The sequence below is a fragment of the Rhinopithecus bieti genome, unplaced genomic scaffold (genome assembly GCF_001698545.2).
Source record: "Rhinopithecus bieti isolate Rb0 unplaced genomic scaffold, ASM169854v2 scaffold_6022, whole genome shotgun sequence".
Taxonomy (NCBI): Eukaryota; Metazoa; Chordata; class Mammalia; order Primates; family Cercopithecidae; genus Rhinopithecus; species Rhinopithecus bieti.
The window spans coordinates 142,286-165,655 of NW_016805265.1; the positions used below are offsets into that span (position 1 = coordinate 142,286).

The 23,370-nt window shown below is 39.8% G+C and overlaps 1 long non-coding RNA gene across 1 annotated transcript; it reads right to left on the minus strand.

Annotated features, from left to right (window-relative positions):
- Positions 1–1,119: 1,119 nt before the first annotated feature.
- LOC108529498 (uncharacterized) lies at positions 1,120–22,821 on the minus strand. The gene is made up of 3 exons (XR_001885541.1): positions 22,695–22,821; positions 5,091–5,338; positions 1,120–1,191 (listed from the first exon to the last, which is right to left on the minus strand). It is a non-coding gene; the product is annotated as an uncharacterized LOC108529498 (long non-coding RNA).
- Between the last annotated feature and the right edge of the window lie 549 nt (positions 22,822–23,370).

The window sequence follows — 23,370 nt, forward strand, 5'->3', positions numbered from 1 at the left end:
ATGATCATTAAAGAAATGCAAATCAAAACCACAATGAGATATCATCTCATGTCAGTCGGAATGACGATTAAAAAGTCAAGAAACAACAGATGCCGGTGAGGTTGTGGAAAAAAAGGAATACTTTTACACTGTTGGTGGGTGTGTGAGTTCAACCATTGTGGAAGACAGTGTGGTGATTCCTCAAGGCTCTAGAACCAGAAATACCATTTGATTCAGTAATCCCGTTACTGGGTATATACCGAAAGAAATATAAATCATTCTATTACAAAGATAAACACTCGTGTATGTTCATTGCAGCACTACTCAAAATAGCAAAGACATGGAATCAACCCAAATGCCCATCAATGATAGAGGAAAATCTGGTACACCATGGAATACTATGCAGTCATAAAAAGGAACGAGATCATGTCCTTTGCAGGGACATGGATGGAGCTGGAAGCTGTTATCCTCAGCAAACTAACACAGGAATGGAAAATAAACACCACATGTTCTCACTTGTAAGTGCAAGCTGAACAATGAGAACACATAGACACATGGGGGAAACAACACACATTGGGGCCTGTTGGCGGGGGGTTGGGGGGAAGGAGAGCATCAGGGAGAATAGCTAATATAGCCTGGGCTTAATACCTTAACACCTTGGTATTAATACCTTAATACCTAGGTGAGGGGTTGATCTGTGCAGGAAACCACCAAGGTGCACGTTTACCTGTATAACCTGCACATCCTGCACATGTACCCCAGAACTTAAAAGAAAAGTTGAAGAAAAAAATGAAAAGTGTGTGTGTGTGTGTGTGTGTGTGTGTGTGTGTGTGTGTGTACATAGAGTATTTTTTCATCTTCTCATCTTCTCCTTTCCCGTACAGGGTCTCAGTCTTGATGCAAATTTATCAGCTCAACCTTGTCTTGCGTCTTTCTCCTGGAAAGTTAAATCACATATACATGGGCATCCCCTGTGAGCATCTGATTCCTTTCTCCACTGTGCTACTCCAAACACCCCTGTCCTATGAGAGGGTACCCGCTAGGAATTTGACAACACTTTTCCCTTGAAACATCAATTGTATATCACTTCAAATTGAGCCCCACAAAAACAACTATGCCACATGTACCATGGATTATACTGTTGGCTTACTCCATGTTTTCTCTCTTATGAGGTTCTTCTTGTTAGGTTTTCTTTTGTCACAGTATTTCTGTCTTTAAAAAGCAAACAAATAATCATTAGTGTGCATGATGTAAGAATCTATATGGACAAGTGTTTTTAAAAGAATCAAATTAAAAATGATCTCATTCTCAGCAAACTAACACAAGAAAAGAAAACCAAACACCACATGTTCTCACTCATAAGTGGGAGTTAAACAATGAGAACACATGGACGTAGGGAAGTGAACATCACACACCAGGGCTGTCAGGGGGTGGGAGGCTAGGGGAGGGATAGCATTAGGAGAAATACCTAATGTAGATGATGGGTTGATGGGTGCAGCAAATCACCGTGGCACGTGTATACCTATGTAACAAACCTCCACATGCTGCTCATGTACCTCGGAACTTAAAGTATATATAAAAAAAGATCTCATCGTACCTAAAATGCTATAAAAAAGAAAATCTTCCTTTGTACCTAACTGTAAATTTTCTATTCTACTTTGATTTAGTGTTTTTCTTTTCCATTGATCATCTCCTCTCCTCCTTATAGGTAATTAAAAAAACTAATTCATGTCTTGTGACCTGAAGGAGTACAGACTCATTTAAAGAAAGAGCACATTATTAGAGGTGAGAACTGAAGCCGTCTCCAAAATGTGGTTTAAAAACTATTTACTTTATCTGTGGTGTCTGTGTCTAAACTCAAATGGATACATTAGAGGTGAACCCACTTTTTGCAAGAATTATGATTGTACAGATCTAGAGAAAACTCAGCTTAAATTATGATCCTTGACACTGAACCACTGAGTATAAACCGCTCAGTGTTCTCCACCATCACGAGGGTCAGTTAAACCAATTCTGAATGGATAAATGAATGCATTTATCTGGACTTCCAGAAATGGGCAAATGAGCAAAGCTGAGAAGAGATTTTGTTTTACAGATGATATGGGAATGACAGAGGAATTAGGAATAAAAAAGTCCTAATCTTCAGGAAGAAATTGGAGAGGAAGGATTTTAGTAATTTTAAAATTTGTAATCCCATCTATTGAAAATCCACATCATCAACAATTATTTTCTGAGCATAGATTGGGTGCACATTTTCCCACTTCGTACTTGAGTTACATCTAGTGACCTAAGGAAGTCCAGAACAAAATGTAATATGCATTCATGCAAGCCCCCTCAGCTGTCTTCCAGGATTATTAAGTACCCAGCACTGTAAACACCTACTTGTTTCTTTAAAATTGTTAAAGCAGAAATGCCAGCATGTCAATAGCTAAGCAATATCCAGATCATATATTATTTCTTTCAAGAGGCTGGAAAAAAGCACCGTGCATGCCCCAATGAGGACAAGACTAATCACAGAGCCAGTGCCAAGCTGTGGAGATTTCACCGGAGAGCTCATCTTTTCATCACATGTCACAGCTTCTCTCAGTCAACATGCTCTCCAGAGCAGCTTCCCTTCCATCAATAGGCATCACCATTCTGGGGAAGGAGCACCGTAACAAAATCTACCTAGCAGAAGACTGTCCTGGTACAACAGTCCACAGCAGCAGCACACTAAGAAAACAGAGAGAGACATATCAGCATGTAGACCAACAATTGGGAATTCACGGTGACTACCTGCCTTGAGTACTTGGGCAAAACAATGTGGGCTGCCAACAGTCCACGTGTCACTGCTTCTTATATTGTTTGTTGTCTTCTTCATCCATCCACACATATAGCTATGCCAGGCTTTAGAAGCATGAGTGTGCTCCCACAGATGTGTGCATACACAAATACCAACACACACACACACACACACGGACACATATTTAGAAGGAAGAGTGTCAATACAGTTTGTCAATCTGCTTTTGAAATTCCTGCTTAGCCAGATCCAGATACATGATCCTTATCATCATAGAAGGCTGCAAAATTTTGCATTATCGCCTTTCTCATAGACTGTTCAGATGAGGTTAACTCTGTCATTCCCATATCATCTGTAAAACAAAATCTCTTCTCAGCTTTGCTCATTTGCCTATTTCTGGAAGTCCAGATAAATGCATTCATTTATCCATTCAGAATTGGTTTAACTGACCCTCGTGATGGTGGAGAACACTGAGCAGTGATGGCACGCAGTGTCAAGAAATCACGGCAGCACATGGGTTGACTTGGCCCAAGGTCACCAGAAATCAAGAGCTGCTTATAGTGACAGAGGCCTCAGGCAGATCAAACAATGATGGATGGACCACAGATAGAGCACAATGCTGGCCACAGGGTCAAAGAATCTTAGGGTCCTCTAGGGTTCCTGAGGGGTGGATGAACTCTTTCCAGCTCTAAAATTCCATGGTTGTTGGCTCAGAGTTGCCTCCGTCTTGCCAGCCACAAAAAAAGTGAAATGTTCACTGAAGTGGCATTGAATTGACCCAGCCAGGGATGAAATGTTCTTTCTTTTCTTGTTTGTCTCCAAGCTGTACTGCATTCCCCTAGCCACACTTCTGGGAGAGCCAAGATGGATGATGAAGCATTGTTAAAATATTTTGCTGACAGTGAATAGAAATGAAGAGATTGTCAGCAAGGACTTCTGTAAAGGTGGCAGGGACGATGGGAGAGGGCAATTGTTTTCTGAAGTACAGTTGTCACTCTGTGTTAATAACTGCACATGACCTTTCCATGACAAAGGTTCTTTGCTGGATTCCACAGTGAGTGTCCAGAATGATTTAAAATGTGAGCCTTGACAACAGGGGGACAGTGCATTTGAGTGAGCAAAGCCCTGCACTTTGTTTTCTCCAAAGCCTTTGCTTGTCATGGAAGCTCTGTGGAAGGCGAAAAAGAAGGGAAGGGTGAAAAATATCGCAAGCACCACTCCCCAGAGCACGCTATGCTTGGTAACTGAAGAGTTTCATGCTTAAAACTGCAATTCCAGTTTGTTTTAAAGATCAACGAAGGCTCCATTTCTTCCTTTTGCCTCAGGGATAAATGACTCAAAATAACTCATAAATATTTGTGAATCTCTCTTTACCGCTAGACCTACCCTAGCCTCCCAAGTTAGACTCCTCTTTCATTAAAATTGATTTCCCAATTCAACCCCCACTCTTCCCTTGATGTCTTTGTCCAATGCTTGTTTTGTATTCCTCCTGCCAGCTTTCCCAGAGCTTCATGTGCACTGATAGCCACTATACCGTGAGCTGCCAGCACCAATCCCAAGCTCTCTGGAGAGCTTTATGCTATATTATCCTCAGCTGTTGTTTGGCTAGGATCTTCTCTTCTACTTCTGCGTGAACCCATCAAGCCTGCCTTGTCTCTAGGAGCAATAGAAATTCCATAGAAAGATGCTGATTTAATATGGAGACTTATTAGTCAAAGTCTAATAGGTTCCAGGGAATAGCAGGAAGGGTCAACTGTGAGCTTCCCTCCCAAGACACTTTCAGTCCAGCAGCACAGAGGAAGCCAGAGGGGAGCTCAGGGAGGAGGCCGTCTAAGAAGACACCTTCCAAACGGAGATTGCAGGAGCATGGGACCTAAGAGCAACGTAGTCCTAAAGGCAAGATGTCTTAACTTTGCATCGGCCAGTCTGAGGCCCAAAAGGTGAAATGATTTGCTATTAGCAGAGATCAGCAGAGTTGGGAAGGTGTAATACTAGCAGGAACTAATAATAATGTTCACAACATTTCATGAATGCGTGCTAAGAGTCAGGACCTGTGCAGAGAGCTTTACATTCAGTCTTTCATGTCATCCTCACTTTAAACTGAGAGGTTGGTTCATTATTATATAAGAGTAACTCTTACAATTTCCACTTATAAAGTAGAAATTAAGAGATTAAATTACTTTCCAAGGTCACAGAGTCAGAAAGTCAGAGAGTTAGGCTGAATCCAGGGTTCTGCCAGCACAGTCTGTGTACCTTTGGCCTTCTACCATTTATGTAACTTCCTTCAAATAAAAAGAAAACAATAAACTACAATCAACTGAAAACGCCTTACCTGTGTGCCTGATTTCCTTGCTCATTGTGATTGCCGAGCCTGGCCTTTTCTGTGTCGGGACTCCAGGTGTCATTAAAAGCATCCATCACAGAAGAGATCTTTCCCTAAAGGGGCTTGGTTCCCTCACTTGTAAAATGAGAGGGTCGGACGAGGTAATCTCAGAGGTACTTTCTGGTTCTTACATACTATGATTCCAAACAAGGATAGCCATCCTTGAAGACTGTAAATTCCAGCCCTTTTTACAAGCCCTAAAGAGGAAGGAGAGGAAAGAAAAATTGATCACATGCTTGTGCAAATTTAAGTAATAGAGAACAGAGATGCTACCCTTGTGAATTCCTGGGTGATATGCATGACTTGGAAAAAGAAGAAAAGTATTTCATGTAATACCATAGGGCACTTTTAGCTCAGCCTTTCTTCCTGAAATAAAAATACAACCACGGTTTTCAAGTTAGTTGGTGGATGGATCACCCCTTTCTCCCTCATCATTCTCCTATGATTCAACAAACATTAGAGAGAAATTTTTCTGCTTAAGTTCCTTCCTACAACAGAAGTAAATATCTTACTTTTATAAAAATACATTTCTTAAAGATAAAATACAATTCTACAATGCTGTTTCAGATAGATTTGCCATAACTCAGATACCCTCGTTCAAATAATGGACTATGAACATCATCCATCTTGGGGAGTCACAAAGTACAGAACTTGGTCTTATTAAGGTGCTCTGTTATGAGGCCCAGTCACTGATACAATGAATTGTTTTTCAACAGCACTGTGGCTGCCACCATAAGTCTTCAGCTTGAATGAAAAGGCAATTAAGAAAGGAACTTGGAACAAGAAACCCAAACTAAATACTCTTCTTTTTCCAGTTCTAACATAATTAAAATGGTGTATAACTGCCAGCTGGCTACAACTAAATAAAAATGTGCAATTAAGGGACACCAGTGAGACCAGCTATATCTCAAAAAACTCTCTTTCCTGCTAGTGCCACTTGATTCTTACTTTACTTTTTTGCAGGAGTTTCTGCTAAGCTGTAGTAAACCCTGCACGTAGGCAATGGAAAGGTTGTATATCCTGATTTCCCATTTCACAACCCTCAGCTGTTCTAGAGGTGGTTGGCCCTGAGGGATTTAATGCACTTACTGCTGCTTTGCACAGAGCCCATTGGCCTGAAAGTGTTCAAAACCCATAGCCCATGTTACCTTCTTATGTAACCATGATAAGAAAGCCTTAGTCTTCCAAGAAAGCAAAAAATCATACTCCATCAAGGATTGTAATAGCAATATATCATTGCATTAAAAAATACTATAAAACTTAGTGACTTAAAGAAAATTATATATAACTATTATCTCATTTTGGGTCAGGAATCTGGTCATGGCTTAGCTGGACCATTGACTTGAGGGTCTCTCACAAGGCTGCCATCAAGGTTCAACTGAAGTAGGATTTGCTTCCCAGCTCATGCAGCTGTTGTCAAACTTTAGTGCCGGGGGTCCAGTAGCACTAAGCTTCAGATTCTTGCTGGCTGCTGGCTGGAGGCCACCCTCATTTCCTTGCCATGCAGTTTCTTTAACACAGCAGTTTCTTTCATCAAGGTCAACAAGACAGAGAGTCTTGCTAGCAATCTTTTATAACCTAATCATAGAATTGACATCACATCACCTTATATATTCTCTTGATTTGAAGTAAGTTACTAGTTCAGTCAGCCAATGGCACTCAGCAGGAGCAGATTACACAAGGATGTGAACACCAGGAGGTAGGGATTATTGGGGGTTGTCTTAGAAGGCATCTACCACAAGAACAAATAAGGTTCCAAGACGTGACCATCCCCAAGTGATAGAAGCCAAGATCTAATAAATTAGATTAGCCTCCTGCCCAATTTTTACAGCAATATTAACATTCTAGGAAAAATACAATCTTCAGTTACAGGTGCCCTCCTCCTACTTCCAATATGACCTACTCATGTGTGATCATCACAGATACTACTTGGAAATAGAATCTTTTATAGTAGCTAAGCCTAGAATGCCATATTATTTCTCACATAATTTACAAGGGTAACTCTTACAGTTTAGTTGCTGTTGATGTGACCTACACATACACAACTGTTTTAAATTTACCAATAAATCCTTGTGGCAACTTGGGCAAGTTACTTTTCTGTTTTGGACATAAATTTCCTTTCCTGAATGGTATTTCCCAGATTGTCTTCCAGGGTTTTTATAGTTTTGGGTTTTACATTAAAGTCTTTAATCCATCTTGAGTTTATTTTTGTATACGGTGTAAGGAAAGGATCTAATTTCAATCTTCTGCATATGGCTAGTGACTTATCTCAGTACCATTTATTGAATAGGGAATCCTTTCCCCATTGTTTGTTTTTTTCAGGTTTGTTGACAATCAGATAGTTGTAGGTCTGCAGCCTTATTTCTGGGTTTTCTGTTCCGTTCCATTGGTCTACATGTCTGTTTCTGTACCAGTACCACTGCTGTTTTGGTTATGGTAGCCCTGTAGTATAGTTTTAAATTGGGTAGCATGATGCCTCCAGCTTTGTTCTTTTTGCTTAGGATTGCGTTGGCTATTCAGACTCTTTTTGGTTCCATATGAATTTTAAAATAGTTTTTTCTTGTTCTGTGAAGAATGTCAATGGTAGTTTAACAGGAATAGTACTGAATCTATAAATTGCTTTGGGCAGTATGGTCATTTTAATGATATTGATTCTTCCTATCCATGAGCTTGGGTTATTTTTCCATTTGCTTGTATCATCTCTGATTTCTTTGAGCAGTGCTTTGTAGTTCTTCTTGTAGAGAGCTTTACCTCCCTAGTTAGCTGTATTCCTAGGCATTTTATTATCTTTGTGGCCATTGTGAATGGGAGTTTGTTCGTGATTTGGCTCTTGGCTTGAGTGTTGTCAGTGTATAGGAATGCTAGCGATTTTTGCACATTGGTTTTGTATCCTGAGACTTTGCTGTTCTTGCTTATCAGCTTACGAAACTTTGGGGCTGAAACGGTGGGGTCAACTTGTAACGGGGAGCTGTGTGTCAAAAATTCCCACACAATAAATATCATGGGGAACTTTCTATGTGATACTGAATCCTGATATTCTAGAGCATTTAAAAAATATAACTCCAACAGAGTTCCTTTTGAACTTTCTTTGGTTGAACACCATAAAATGTATTTCTTTTGCTTTTAGTGGCCATGATGTGTAAAAATGTGTATCTTTAAACATTCTATGACGGGTCTCAGGAACTGAGGAACTGAACAGATAGACTCATCTGCCCTATTTTGTGCTTCTTCCGGGACATACCCTCACGCCTATGTTGCCTTTTTGAAAAGTACAAGATCCCTAAAGACATTCACACTGTTGGACCTAGTACAGCTACAAGTTGGAAATTATCATAGGAAAATAACCAGAGATATACAGGGATGTATACTCCAGTGTTATTTTTAATATCGAAATTCAAAGCAATTAAAATGTAAAATAGTTGCAAAAAGGTTAAATAAGCACTTTAGGTATATATATAATTAAATTGTCCGCAGCTTTAAAACTCTTGCTTATTGGTAGTAAAATGTTACCATGCCCATTTTACCAGTGAGGAAGCTAAAATCAGAGAAATTCAGTTCCTTGTACAATGTTAAAGTGTTATAACCTCTAAGCTGGAAAAGCAACTTCTGGCCATTTAGTCCAACTCTAATTTAATGTGAGAGCCTTCTCCATATTGCCCTAAGTCATTTTCCAATATGCCTGCTACTTCCAGTGGATGGTATGATAGACAGAATAAGGGACCCCAAAGATATCTTCATCCTAATCCTGGGGAGCAGTAAATGTGTTATTTTATATGGCAAAGGTGAATTAAGTCTGCGGAGGAAATTAAGGTTGCTAATCAACCGACCTTAAAAGACAGATTTTCTTGGGTTATCTGCATGGACCCAATGTAATCATAGGGGTCCTTAAAAGTGAAAAGAAGAAGCAGGAGGCCAGAGGAAATTGTGACCATGGAAAAATGGGTGATTGCAGGCTACCTATGGAAGCTGGAAAAGGTGAGGGAACCATCTCCTGTAGAGCCTCTGAAGGAATGCAACTCTAATTGATTTTTGCCCAGTCAGGCCCATTTTGAACTTCTGAACTTCAGGCGTGTAAAATAATACATTTGCATTAATCTACTAAGTTTCTGGCAATTTTTTAGAGTACCCATAGGAAACTAATACCCAGATAGCTCTTCACTTCCCCAAATGGCTTCCACATTTGAGATCTTGCAAGGCAATGTAGAAGATTGAACTAAATATTTATTGACTAGGATAAATCTGAAAGATACACTTTGCAATGAAAGATAGACTTCATAATACTCTTCTGATGTCTCATTCAAATCTGAATGCAAAAGCACATTTTAATGCATGGGAATTATGTTCTATAACAGATCTCACCACGTTATCTTGCAATTACATTCTACATTGGTTGCGGAGGCTACCTCCCAAATGTGGCGGTACATGGTATCTTGAGATCCCCTGGTTTCTTAAGAATTCTTAGACATAGATATGGTGATTAATTAAAGGTCTCATTCAGTGAACAGATTGTAATAACTGATGAAATTGAAGGCTTATTTAAATGCTATTCATAACCTATATCCTGGACATTTTCAGTAGGGATTTAATAAAGAGTGTTTTACAATTTACCAGACTTAAATTGTTAGAGAGGAAATAAAAGTCATCACCTTATATATTAATCATTAGATTTCATAGTTGGTCATAGTTATTTTATTTATTACTGTTATCTGCATAAAATACAATATTCAAATGCATATAGACAGTCACATGTATTCAGGGGCTTATAATCTAGGAAAAGGAAGCTTGGTTTCTCTGTGTGCCCTTTGTTTACTTTCATGAACTCAAAAATGCATTTCTAATTATGTGGGGACATCACCCAATAATGCAACTGCTGTTAAAAGATCACAAATTAAACGGCAAGAACCGAAGGCAACCTGGAGTTTTTCGAGAGCAATCTTAGAGCTTGGAGAATTCATAAACCAAGTAAACCTTCTGACATAACTATAAAATGTGGTATAAACCCTAGAAAAAAATGGTCATCTTGAAAGGGTAACAGCACTTTTATGAGAATTCCAACTGCACCATGGCAACATCAACCCGTCAAAGCAAATGAAGGGTAGTAAAAGTAAAATTAAACATGATGAAGGGGACACCAGCTTGCTAACAGCTTTCCAAGCAGTAAAGCTTTCAAATGTTATCTCTTCATTGGTCTGTTCAATCACACATGCCTGCTACCAAGCTTTATCATATTATGTATCTTTCTCATCACTGCAGCCTGCCACAGCTTTGATGGACTTGTCCGTGTATTCACAAAGGAGGGGAAGAGAGCGCTCCCCATCCCCCACCGCACCCCTCCTCGTGCGCCCTCATTTCTCTTCTGTAATTCTTCTCTCCCACCGTCCTCTCTTGCCCTTGTTCGGATGTCCAACATGAGTCTCTCTGGCATCCACAAAGGTTGTTGTGCAGCTCTGAGCTTTGGGGACTAAATATAGATCAAAGCCCCATGCTATACGCAGTCATCCAAGAAACAGGTTCCAACGTGCGTCTGACTTTGTCCTCTTTTTGCTTTCAGAAATCATTATCCTTTCTTCCTCATGGTTCTTTTTCCTCCTTATAATCCCTCTTCCTTACCCTTTCTACAACCTCCTACCGGGAAAATTGTGAGGGCATTTTCATGTGTTAACTAACGGACTCGTTAATCCCCTGGTCTGAATACCTTTCCCTGTTTGCACGGACCCAGAAATCTCAAGGTTACGTTTATTCCCTGACCTATTCCACCACCAGGGAGTCAGGACAAAATTCTGGCCCTTTCTTTCAGTGCTGTAAACCTCTCTTAACTCTATTTCCCAGTTCGAAACAAATAAGGTTCCCATTCATTGTGTGTGTGGTGTTTGCATATGCCAAATTCCTCAGCCTTTAGACCATATGAGTTATTCAACTGTATGAGAAGAAAAAAAGAAACACAAATGACTAAACAGCCAACTTAGGCCTCCCATCGCCCACACAGTGATGAGGATATAGGAGAGAAAATAAAAAGCCCGGATGCCACGCTGTGGTGCTTACAAATAGTCAATAGGGGGTGGAAAGGGAAAGGAGAAACCAAGAAAAGAAAGGCGAAGTTGCTGCAGCCAAGTGTCTCATAAAATTGCCATGTTTCAGCCTGCGTTTATTGTCTGTTAGTGCTGGTAATTGAATTGCTTTCTCCACTGTGAGCTAGTATGGGAACCCACCTCCCTTTTCTATGATCAACATTGAAGTGTGTTCCCAGTTAAATCCACCTCTTTGATTCATTCATCCATTCAACAAACACGGAGCCTCCACTATTTGCAGAGTAGGACTCAGAATGCATTTGAAGTCTGAGAAAGGGCAGCAGAGAACCTATGTATGGGTACTTAGAGAAGATTCCTACCAGCACATTGAGGGCTCCTCAATAATACTTGACACTCTTCTCTGCATGTCTGCCTCATGAGTCCAGTCTCAGGTATTTGGTTGTCCTAGCTGTAGCCTCCAGCTGGGAACCCAGGTATCTGTTTTTGCTATTTTTCCATCTCTAATTCTGTCACTAAAGAATTACTGTATAGTTCTGCACCTCCTATCTACAGTTGCTGCTTAAAGCACAGGTATTTATTTGGGGGATACACTAAAAATATAAATGAGATTGTGGTTCCAGAAAGAACCATGACATTGTGCGTATGCATAAACACACACATGCATGTACATGTTCACACATGTGCACTGACACACACACACGTTACTTTAGTTGTATTATTCTTTACTTCACTTGATCCTAATATAATTAAGGCAATTAATATCTCTTCCCAAAGTGTAAGAATTTGGTTACGTGGTGCAGTTTACAATGTCAAAGGCAACACATTGTACTTCTTGGACGGTTGTCATGTAAAAAAGGCTGCATCACAGAAATTTAGGGTAGACAGCAGGATTGAGGTCTCAATAAGTAGAGAGCCGTTATTCTAATCACAGCCTTTTGCCAATTTGCTCTGCGACCTTGGACTAGTCACTTTTATTTTAAAATATAAACAGACACATAAATAAAATTACAAATAGGTTTCTATCTATAACTTTAACAACAACTATATGTGAAAACCAGAAGTTTTAGTTTGCTAGGGCTACCATAACGAAATATTACAGACTGGGTGGCTTAAATGACAGACATATATTTTCTCCCAGTTCTGGAGGCTGAAAGTCCACCATCAAGGTATCTTTGGGTTTGATTTCTTCTGAGGCTCCTCTCCTTGGCTTGTTGATGGCCACCTTCGCACTGTACCATGACGATGGCCACCTTTTCTCTGTAAACACGTGTCTTGGATATCTCTTCATCTTCTGATAATGGATTTAGTTTAACTTGATCACTTCTTTGAAGACCTTATCTCCACATACAGTTCTATTCTGAGTACTGGGGTTAGGACTTTAACATACGAATTTTAAATGGACACAGTTCAGCCCATAACATTAGGTGTTAGGGCTACAAACTAAATGGGTCAAAAGGCAGTCATTGAGACAGAAATAAAGTTCATTATACTGCAGTGTAAGAAGTGCAGCAATAGAGGCAGCCGCTGACTGGGTAGAGTGAGGGTACAGAAGCGAAATCAGCAAGTAAGTTTGACAGGGTCTAAGAAAATATCAAAAAGGAGACAATTTTTGCCCTGGGTCTTGCAGTCATATAGGAATTTTCCAGGGGAAGACTAAGAAAATGGAAGGGAAAACATGAGGAAGTGGCAGGGCATTTTATAATGGTAGATATTTAAGGTCAACCCAACGGCCTGTGTAGGCCAGTGCTATCTCACAGTAAGAACCTATTGTGATACTTGGGAGGAGAGAAATGTTTCCCACACATCCTCAGTCAATTAGACCCTTAACTGGTCTAAATCTCACTTGAGCCTGTTTGAGCCATGGTGAATTTTGTAGGTCTGTACTCTGTGTGCAGTGCTGTCTGAGGGTACCTGGAGGATAGAAGAGACATGAACCCTGTCTCTTCACAATCTAGATAGGAAGATCAAACAGTTGAAATAACTGGGATAACATTACAAATCAACAAATGGATAATTCCTAAAACTACTCATTTCTTCATCTTAAGGTATATGTTTTCTCCTGGATAAAAAGATGAATTTTAGACTGAATATTCTCTAGGCTCTGCTAAATGATCAAATGGGCTATGACAGGGTTTCTCGAACTTGAGTAATATCCTAAAAAAACAAAACAAAACAAAACAGATCTTCTCCATGTTGGCTTAAATTATTGACATTACTTAAGAGCATAGACTCAGGAGCCACACTGCCTGGGTTTGAATGTCATATCTGCCATTTACTAGCTCTAAGACATTGGTCAAATCATTAAACTTCTCTTTGCCTCAGTCTCCTCATCTGTAAAATGGGGATAATAACAACACTTATATTCATAATATTGTTATGAAAATTAAATGTGTTAATATTTGCAAGGCACTTAAAAAAGGTTCCTGGTATGTTATAGGTGTTATGTACATGTTAAATAAAATTTTCTACAAATGTATAAGGTAAAAGTAGGAATGAAATCTTTATGCATATAGCTTTTGGGTGTAAAAACAATTTGAAAACTACTCAGCTATAAGGTAAAATAATTTGAAAATTAAGACAAAATAAAACTAGGAAGCAAATGAAATTCAAATTTACAATATTAATTCAATGTGACAAATCATGTTTTTGTTTAAACAAAATCATAGAAGTTGTCATTAATTACATAAAGATTTAGACTCAGATCTAGTTCTACAGTGATTTTGCTTCTGTATTGTGACTCTAGTAATCATGCAGAGGAAGTCTGTGTGCATGCATAGTAAGATTTTCCGAATGCTATGAATACCTTTAAGGCTTTGTTTGCTAATTCAGAATAATCAGACCTCGTTCTTTATCAACACTCAATTAGTGAGCAGTCCTGGAATGCCAATTTTAATTAAATATCATCATTACATTATTAGCAAACCCTGCATGAAATTGTTCTCTAAATCAAAAAGTTGCTCAAGTCAGAAAATCAGAGGCCATTCATGATTTCAACCTCTTTATTCTCATCCTTGAACTGAGTAAATCTTGACAAGTATTTTTTGACTCTGTCTTTCTCTTATCTACCTTGCCAACGAAAGTGGCAACCATTTTTCTGGGTTTCTGCCAAGCCTCCTGACTACTCTCCCCCTCTACTCTTATGTTCCCAGTTTTTCTCCTTACAGAAGTTTACAGAAACTTTAACAATATAAATATTATCCTGTCACTCTGCTGACCAAACTCAACTCTGATCAGCTCCAGGGCCCAGCATTGTTGGCAACGTCCCATCTCTCCAACCTGTCTGAAGCAATCTCCCCTCATACACCACCCCAGCCATGCTAGCTTGCATTAATTTCCTTCTCATGTAGTTAAGACTTTGCAGGCCTTGTAACCTTTGCCCATGATCCATGATCCTTGTCTCTGTGGAATGTTCATTCCACATGGCTGGGTTTTTCTCCTCCTTCAGATGTCTGTGTAAAAGCTATCTCCTCAGAGAGGCCTTCACAAGCCTTTCTAATGACATTATTCCTGATCCCAGTTCATTATTCTTTATCACATGACATCCATTTCCTTTATAGCATGTGTCACAATTTATAGTCATAGTGATAGGGACAGGAGGCAGGGAAATTCTGGGCAGATGAGGGAGGGTCCTTGGCCAGGGCACTGGCCTAATACCACCGTCAAAAGTGAGAACTTACATTCTTGTTTTCCCACTCAAATGTTGCCTTTTCCAAAACCACCCATGACCCCACCCTGTGCCACCCCCCATCCTGTGCCCATAAAAACCCCAGGCTCAGCCAGCAGAGATAGGAGAAGCGGCTGGACATTGGAAACTACAGTTGGATGTCAGAGAGAAGTGGCCAGGGATGGACAAACTCCAGGGGAAGATTACCTTCCCGCTCTGTCCTCTTTTCATCTCCCCTTCCCACCAAGAGCCACTTTCATCAGTAATAAAATCACCTGCATTTACCACCTTCAATTTGTTCATGTTACTTCATTCCTCTGGGAGACTGGACAAGAACTTGGGTGCCACAAGTGTCAGTGCAAAAGGCTGTTACACACTGACCCTCCACTGAGCTATTAACACTTAAGCCATCTGCATACAGCAAAGCTAAAAGGGCACTGTAACACTTCCTCTGGGCTTCAGTTGCAGGCATCCTCCCCTAGATGCTGTTGAGGGACTAGTACTTGCTGGTGCCCAAAAGCACTCACCCCAGCTCCTGCATTCACTTATCCCACAAGGGGTGGAGCAGTGAGTGCTTGCCCCTGCCAGCCCCCATACACTCCAGTTCCTGCCCTCGAAGGGGTCAGGAAAATATCCTGCTTCAATAGGCTTATTTATTTGCTTATTTACTTTTCATTCCCTTTGTGAGAATGTCAGCAACTTAAGCCCAGGCATCGAGGTGGATTCATTTACCTATGAGTACCCAATACATAGCACAGTATCTGGCACATAGTAGGCACTTCAAAATACTTCATGAAGAAATGTTGACTCTAAATCCATTATTGGTGGAATTCAGATCAGAAGAATTCATTGTATGTTTACTACATTAACTCCAAAATGTACTTCTTCAAGTGGTCCATATATATAGGGTTTCAGTAATACATCTTTTTGAAATGTGAATACAAGGCTGGGTGCAGTGGCTCACGCCTATAATCCCAGCACTTTGGGAGGCCGAGATGGGCGGATCACAAGGTCAAGAGAGACCATCCTGGCTAACATGGTGAAACCCCGTCTCTACTAAAAGTACAAAAAATTAGCCAGGCATGGTGGTGGGTGCCTGTAGTCCCAGCTACTCGGGAGGTTGAGGCAGGAGAATGGCATGAACCCAGGAGGCAGAGTTTGTAGTGAGCCGAGATCACGCCACTGCACTCCATCCAGCCTAGGGGACAGAGTGAGACTCTGTCTCAAAAAGAAAAAAAAAAAAAGAAAGGAGGGAAGGAAGGAAGGAAGGAAGGAAGAAAGAAAAAGAAAGAAAGAAAGAGAAAGAAAGAAAGAAAGAAAGAAAGAAAGAAAGAAAGAAAGAAAGAAAGAAAGAAAGAAAGAAAAAAAGAAAGAAAGAAAGAAAAAGAAAGAAAGAGAGAAAGAGAAAGAGAAAGAGAGAAAGAAAGAAAGAAAGAAAAGAAAGAAAGAAAAGAGAGAAAGAAAGAAAGAAAGAAAGAAAGAAAGAAAGGAAAGAAAGAAAGAAAGAAAGAAAGAAAGAAAGAAAGAAAGAAAGAAAGAAAGAAAGAAAGAAAGAAAGAAAGAAAGAAAGAAAGAAGGAAGGAAGGAAGGAAGGAAGGAAGGAAGGAAGGAAAGAAAGAAAGAAAGAAGGAAAGAAAGAAAGAAAAATGTGAATACAGAATCTTGGGCCATGGTGCCAGTTTTTTTGTTTTTGACACATTGTATTAGTTTTATGTGGTTGCTGTATCAAATCACCACAAAGTTAGCAGTTTACAACAACCCAACTTTATTCTCCTACAGTTCTGTCATTCATAAATCTGACATGAATTTCATAGAGGTAAAATCAAGATGTCAGTAGGGCTGCAATGTTTTCTGGAGGCTCTAGGGAAAATCAATTTCCTTGACTTTTTAGCTTCTAGAGGCTGCCCACAATCCTTGGCTAATGTCCCCACCCCTCCACCTTCCAAGTCAGCAATGATGAGTTGAATCCCTCTTACATTGCCTCTCTCTCACCCTTATTTGGTCATGTATCTCTTTCTGACTTCAGCCAAGAAGGATTCTTCACTTTTTTGAGATGAAGTTTCACTCTTGTTGCCCAATTCTCCACTTTTAAGGAGCTTGCGTGATTAAATCATGCCCACTAGAATAAATCCAGGATAATATCTCTGTCTCAAGGCCTGTGACTTCAATCTTATCTGTAAAGTCCCTCTGTCATGTAAGTAACATTCCCAGATTCTGGGGATAACTCAACTCTCAGCATTATTTTCTACTTAAGTGATTATAAAACCTTCAGTCCTCAGGTATGCTATAATATTTTCATTATCCTGAAATTATCATAAACACACAGCATAAAATGGACCCTAAAAGCAAGTGGATATCCTTACCATGTGGTCATCCAGATGGCATGGGATAGCTGTATACAAATATATGGGTGTGTAATCAAACCACAATGTTTAAAAATTTTTCTTCCACTACAACAGGAATAGACCTTGAGAACATTATGCCAGGTGAAATAAGCCAGTTGCAAAACAAATACTGTATGATTCCACTCAGATGAGCTGACTAAAGTAGTCAAAATCATAGAAATATAAAGTTAGAATGGTGGTCTCCATGAACTGGGGAGAAGGCGGCACAGGGAGTTATTGTTTCATGGGTATGGAGTTTCACTTGGGCAATATGGAAAAATTCTGAAGATAAATGGTGGTAATGGCATATATACACATATAGCACTACACAGCAATGAGAATGTTCTCAATGTCACTGATTTGTGCACTTAAAAATTGTTAAAATAGTTAATTTTATATTATGTATATTTTGTCTTAATAAAAATATTCCCCTCACAAATGTATGAACTCCTGAGAACATATATATTCAGACCCATGGGGTTAGAGTCCCTAGTTTGAGTAACATGGTGTATCATACATGCTTATAATCATTGAGAAGACAAAATAAGAGGGTTGTTGCATGGTAGGGCTACTTACAGAAGTGTGGGGCTACCACAGTTCCTACCTTATTTTCAGGTGCTCATTCATACATGCACCTCTTTTTATATTTCTGTTGAACAGAACCTAGAATTACCTGTTGATAGGATAAAGTTCCTCAAAAGTGGAGATTTCCCCCCAATTATCCTATGGCTTTTTGAGTTCCAAACTTGATGTTTGAGTCAAGTACAACCTGGAAGCTTCTTTCTCAAGGCATCCGTTATGATATGGCCTGGCTCCTCAATGGTCCAAATCAATGTATTTCACCATTAGTGAGATAAGCATCTTAATAAAGTGCTTCGCATATGGGCTCTGGATTTAGGGTCATCCTTACCTCCACAATAGAAATGCCTGCTATGTTGACCTGCAGGCCATCAACCCTTAATTGAGTTGTGCAGACTCTATACCTAAAGCACAACTCATGGAACACAAGCATATTATGAGAAATGACCAAATTCAACCTCCTTGTTTTACATGTTGAAAAACCATGCACACGTATGTTTATTGTGGCACTATTCACAATAGCAAAGACTTGGAATCAATCTAAATATCCATCAGTGACAGACTGGATTAAGAAAATGTGACACATATACACCATGGAATACTATGCAGCCATAAAAAGGGATGATTTGGTGTCCTTTGTAGGGACATGGATGCAGCTGGAAACCATCATTCTCAGCAAACTATCGCAAGAACAGAACACCAAATACCGCATGTTCTCACTCATAGGTGGGAACTGAACAATGAGAACACTTGGACACAGGAAGGGGAACATCACACACAGCGGCCTGTCGTGGGGTGGGGAAGGGGAAGGGATGGCATTAGGAGATATACCTAGTGTAAATGATGAGTTGATGGATGCTGACAAGTTGATGGGTGCAGCACACCAACATGGCACATGTATACATACGTAACAAACCTGCACGTTGTGCACATGTACCCTAGAACTTAAAGTATAATAAAAAGATAATAATAATAATTAAAAAAAAGAAAAACCAATGCTGAGCTTCCCAAAGAGAACAAGAATCTGAGGACATCACCCTTCTTGGAGCATCTCTGTTCAGTGGAGAGGGTAAACATGGAAAGTCTGTCTCTTCTTGCTAGGAGCACTNAAAGGGATGATTTGGTGTCCTTTGTAGGGACATGGATGCAGCTGGAAACCATCATTCTCAGCAAACTATCGCAAGAACAGAACACCAAATACCGCATGTTCTCACTCATAGGTGGGAACTGAACAATGAGAACACTTGGACACAGGAAGGGGAACATCACACACAGCGGCCTGTCGTGGGGTGGGGAAGGGGAAGGGATGGCATTAGGAGATATACCTAGTGTAAATGATGAGTTGATGGGTGCTGACAAGTTGATGGGTGCAGCACACCAACATGGCACATGTATACATACGTAACAAACCTGCACGTTGTGCACATGTACCCTAGAACTTAAAGTATAATAAAAGATAATAATAATAATTAAAAAAAAGAAAACCAATGCTGAGCTTCCCAAAGAGAACAAGAATCTGAGGACATCACCCTTCTTGGAGCATCTCTGTTCAGTGGAGAGGGTAAACATGGAAAGTCTGTCTCTTCTTGCTAGGAGCACTACGGTTTAGTTCAAAACACTCTGCGATGATCCCAGGACGTCCTCCCTTTTGCTCCATGACCGTGGCTCAAAGGTGGGAGCCTTTCTTGACCCCTTGGTTAATGCAGAGGCAGATCAGACCCTTCTATCCTCTCTGCTCCCGGGCTGTTCAGCCCACCAAGCTGTCTCAGCCTTTATCACAGGTCAGTGCATGTGTTTATATGTCCATTTCCTTCTACTGAAGATTTCCCAAATGATATAAATAAATGTCTTTCCAACGAAGAGAGTCTGTGGTCAAATCGTTGTTGAAATGCAGAGTCAACAAGGTCTCTCTGGGGCTTCTTAGTGCATTGAACCTATGTGCATTGTGGATCTCCATCAGGGTAATAGGTGGGAGGTAGAAATTCACACATTTGTGACCCGCAAAGTTCTATTGTTATGGCATAGCAGGTGGCCCCTTGAAAAATACTGCTTTATCTCGGTTTGAATGCCCTGTACCCAGTTATCATGTGTTAGTCTTCTTTGTGCCCAAAACATATAGCACTACACTGAGTACATGACAAGTTAGAAAACATATTTAATGAAAGAAAAAGTCAGGTTAGGTATTTTTTCAAATTCTCAATTCGCTCATCTTAGACCTAAGATTAAATATTATTTCACTTGGTGGTTTTAAAGTGTTGGAAAGGAGGAGTATTTGAATGAACATAAATCGATAAACTGGAAAACACTTGGTGTAGTTTGTGTTGCCATCAATATCACTACTACCACTACCATTCTATCACTACTAATAAGTGATTCATGGAGAATTATTTCTTCCTCTGTAAGTATTATATATAGCTCCTAAGTTTTCTTATGAATATATACATATATATGTAGTTTTAGACTGGCATATGTTCTAAGAAATGTGATGTTAGGCCATCTCATGGTGGTGCAAACATCTTAGAGTGCACTTACACAAACCAGGAGAGTATCGCCTACTACACACCCAGGCTATATGGTATGGTCTATTGCTCCTACACTGCAGACCTCTACAGTACATCACTGTACTGAATGCTGTAGGCAATGATAACACAATGTTATTTGTGTATCTAAAGGCAGAAAAGGAAGAGTAAAAATACAGCATAAAAGATAGAAAATGGTACACCTGTACAGGGAGCTTACCATGAATGGAACTTGCAGGACTGGAAATTGCTCTGGGTGAGGCTATGAGTGAATGTGAAGGCCTAGGACATTACTCTACACTACTGTAGCCTTTATAAACAAGTATACTGAGGTTATATTAAATTTACAAAATATTTTCCTTTTGTATAATAAAGTAATGTTAACTTACTGTAACTTTTTAACTTCATAAACTTAATTTTTTTAAAACTTTGTGACCCTTGTGTGGTAACACCTCAAAACAGAAACACATCTCACAGCTGTGCAAAGGTATTTTCTTTCTTCATACCCTTATTTGATCAGCTTTTTCTGTTAAGTTTTTTAAAGCTTCTTACATATTTATTTTAAAAACTAAGATGCAAACACACACATTAGACTAGGCCTCCACAGAGTTAGATCATCGATATCACTGTCTTCCACCTCCATGTCTTGTCACACTGAAAGGTCTTTGGGGTCAATAACACACATGGAGCTGTCATCTCCTATGATACCAATGCCTTCTTGGGATACCTCCTGAAGAGCCTGTCTAAGGCTGTTAGGAAGTTAAATTTTTTTAAAAAGTAATAAAAGGAGTATACTCTAATATAACAATAAAAAGTATAGTATAGTAAATACATAAACCAGTAACATGCTGGTTTATTATCATCATCAAGTATTATGAGACAGGTGCAGTGGCTCAAGCCTATAATCCCAGCACTTTGGGAGGCCAAAATGGGTAGATCTCTTGAGCTCAGTGGCTACTAAAAATACAAAAAAATTAGCCAGGAATGGTGGTGCAAGCCTGTGGTCCCAGCTACTTGTAGGGGCTGAGGTGGGAGGATCACTGGACCCCGGAGGCAGGGGTTGCAGTGAGCCAAGATTGGACCACTGCACTCCAGCCTGGGTGACAGAGTGAGACCTTCTCTCAAAAAAAATTTTTTTATGTCCTATACATAATTGTATGTGCTATACATTTATACTACTTGCAGTGCAGTAGGTTTGTTTATATCAGAGTCACCACAATTACACGAGTAATGCGTTGTTTTATGTTATCACTGTTCCATCATTAGGCCACAGGAACTTTTCAGCTCCACTATAATCTTATGGAATCATCATTGCACATATGGTCTGACATTGACTGAAATGTCATTACGCAGTGCATGACTATAGAATCAGGTAGAAAACACAGTTGAATGGATCATTTGCTGAATTCTTGCTTTCCGAGTAGCCTATGCCTAAAAAAATAATAGTACCCAAGTATCTAAATAAATATTTAATTGGAACCCTCATTCATCTGGTTGCAGTTTTGGTTGTAGTAATAATTGTTATTACTATAATCATATATATGATCATTATTACTACAACTACATGTGTGTGTATATGTGTGTTGTATATTTATGTGTATTTGTATACACACATATGATGACATATGTCATTTATTGAGCAACTACTATGCACCGTTTGTGGTGACCAGTGCTTTACAATATTATTCTCATCCTCATAGTAACCTGAAAAACTGGCATTTTAAGAAGAAATCAAGGCCTAGAGATGTTACATAACCACCCAGAAGTGTAGGGACCCTGTGCTTTAATTCTCTGAAAGAAGCCTGGAAATATCTGCTCAGCTTAAAACAGACTTGGTCATACCTTGCATTTATCCTGCTTACTGTGATGAGTTATATCTATGCCTAGAACAAGAAAATTCAAACTGAATAAAGGGCAGAGAGTAGCCAAGCAACAGAGAGTAATATTTGGAGCCTAACACTGTATTACTGTAACTCAAGACCATCCAAGGCCCAGAGGAAGGGCAGTTTGCCTAAAGTCATAATGAACATTTCCATAATGTTGCTCATATGCCCAGCATTATTTTCAGCTTTTTACTTCATTCAGCCCATGCTCACAGCATCCATACGAGGGTTACAATTATTTAAATCATTTTACAGATAAGGTAAAACAGAGGCCTAGAGAGTTGGAGTAATTCGCCCATTGTCACAGGTAGTAAGTGGCTGGCTGGGATTTGGACTCAGGCAAACTAGATTTAGCAATCCGAGTGCTTAACTCCTGCACCAGTACTAGTAATTTCAGCACATCTAATGCCTCTTGAAGTCATGTTCCTCCTCAGTTGCCAAGTCCCAATAAATCCAAGGTTTCTTCTAACCACGTTATGTCGTAACCATTATTACCTTGTGATGTCTCATTACCGTAACTGTTTCCCAAGTGGCTTTAAGCTGGTTCTCCCATCTGTGCCTCCACAAACCCCCACTGTAGTCGATGGGCCATAGGCATTCAGCTGCTCCCCCTTGCAGTCCAATTTTATTCCTCCCCACTGCTCAAACAACTCCCAGAGTTTTGCTTTCTGATGCAAGGTTTACAAGGACATCATAATCACACAATTACCCTCCAACAGGCCATGCTGACAATGCAATCATCTGTCAGGAAACGACCTAAGTGACTCCTGCATGGGACTGTCTGGACTATACTAGGCAAAATCAGGTTGGTGCCATCATTCCTTCTAATCAAAGAGAAAACAGCAGAGTTTTCTCAGCCTCTCCTGTTCACATACTGAGATTCAGAGAGAAGCCACAAATGGAGGGAAAAAACATCTCAAGACAAAATGCCTTTGTCCCATTTCTTTAACTAAAGAGAGTCGAGCATGTCTTGTCGAAGGCTCTTGGAAACCAATTAAAATGTTCTCTGCACATCTTTTCACTGAGGAGTGTAGTCCTAGTGTTATCTGGCAAGTTTATATTCTGCAAAGCCAAAATGTAGTCATTTCATCTAGTCAATGAATAAGGGAAAAGATTGATTTAGACACCCATAGGACCTTTAGGGAACAAAGCCCCTGTGTCCTACTGATGC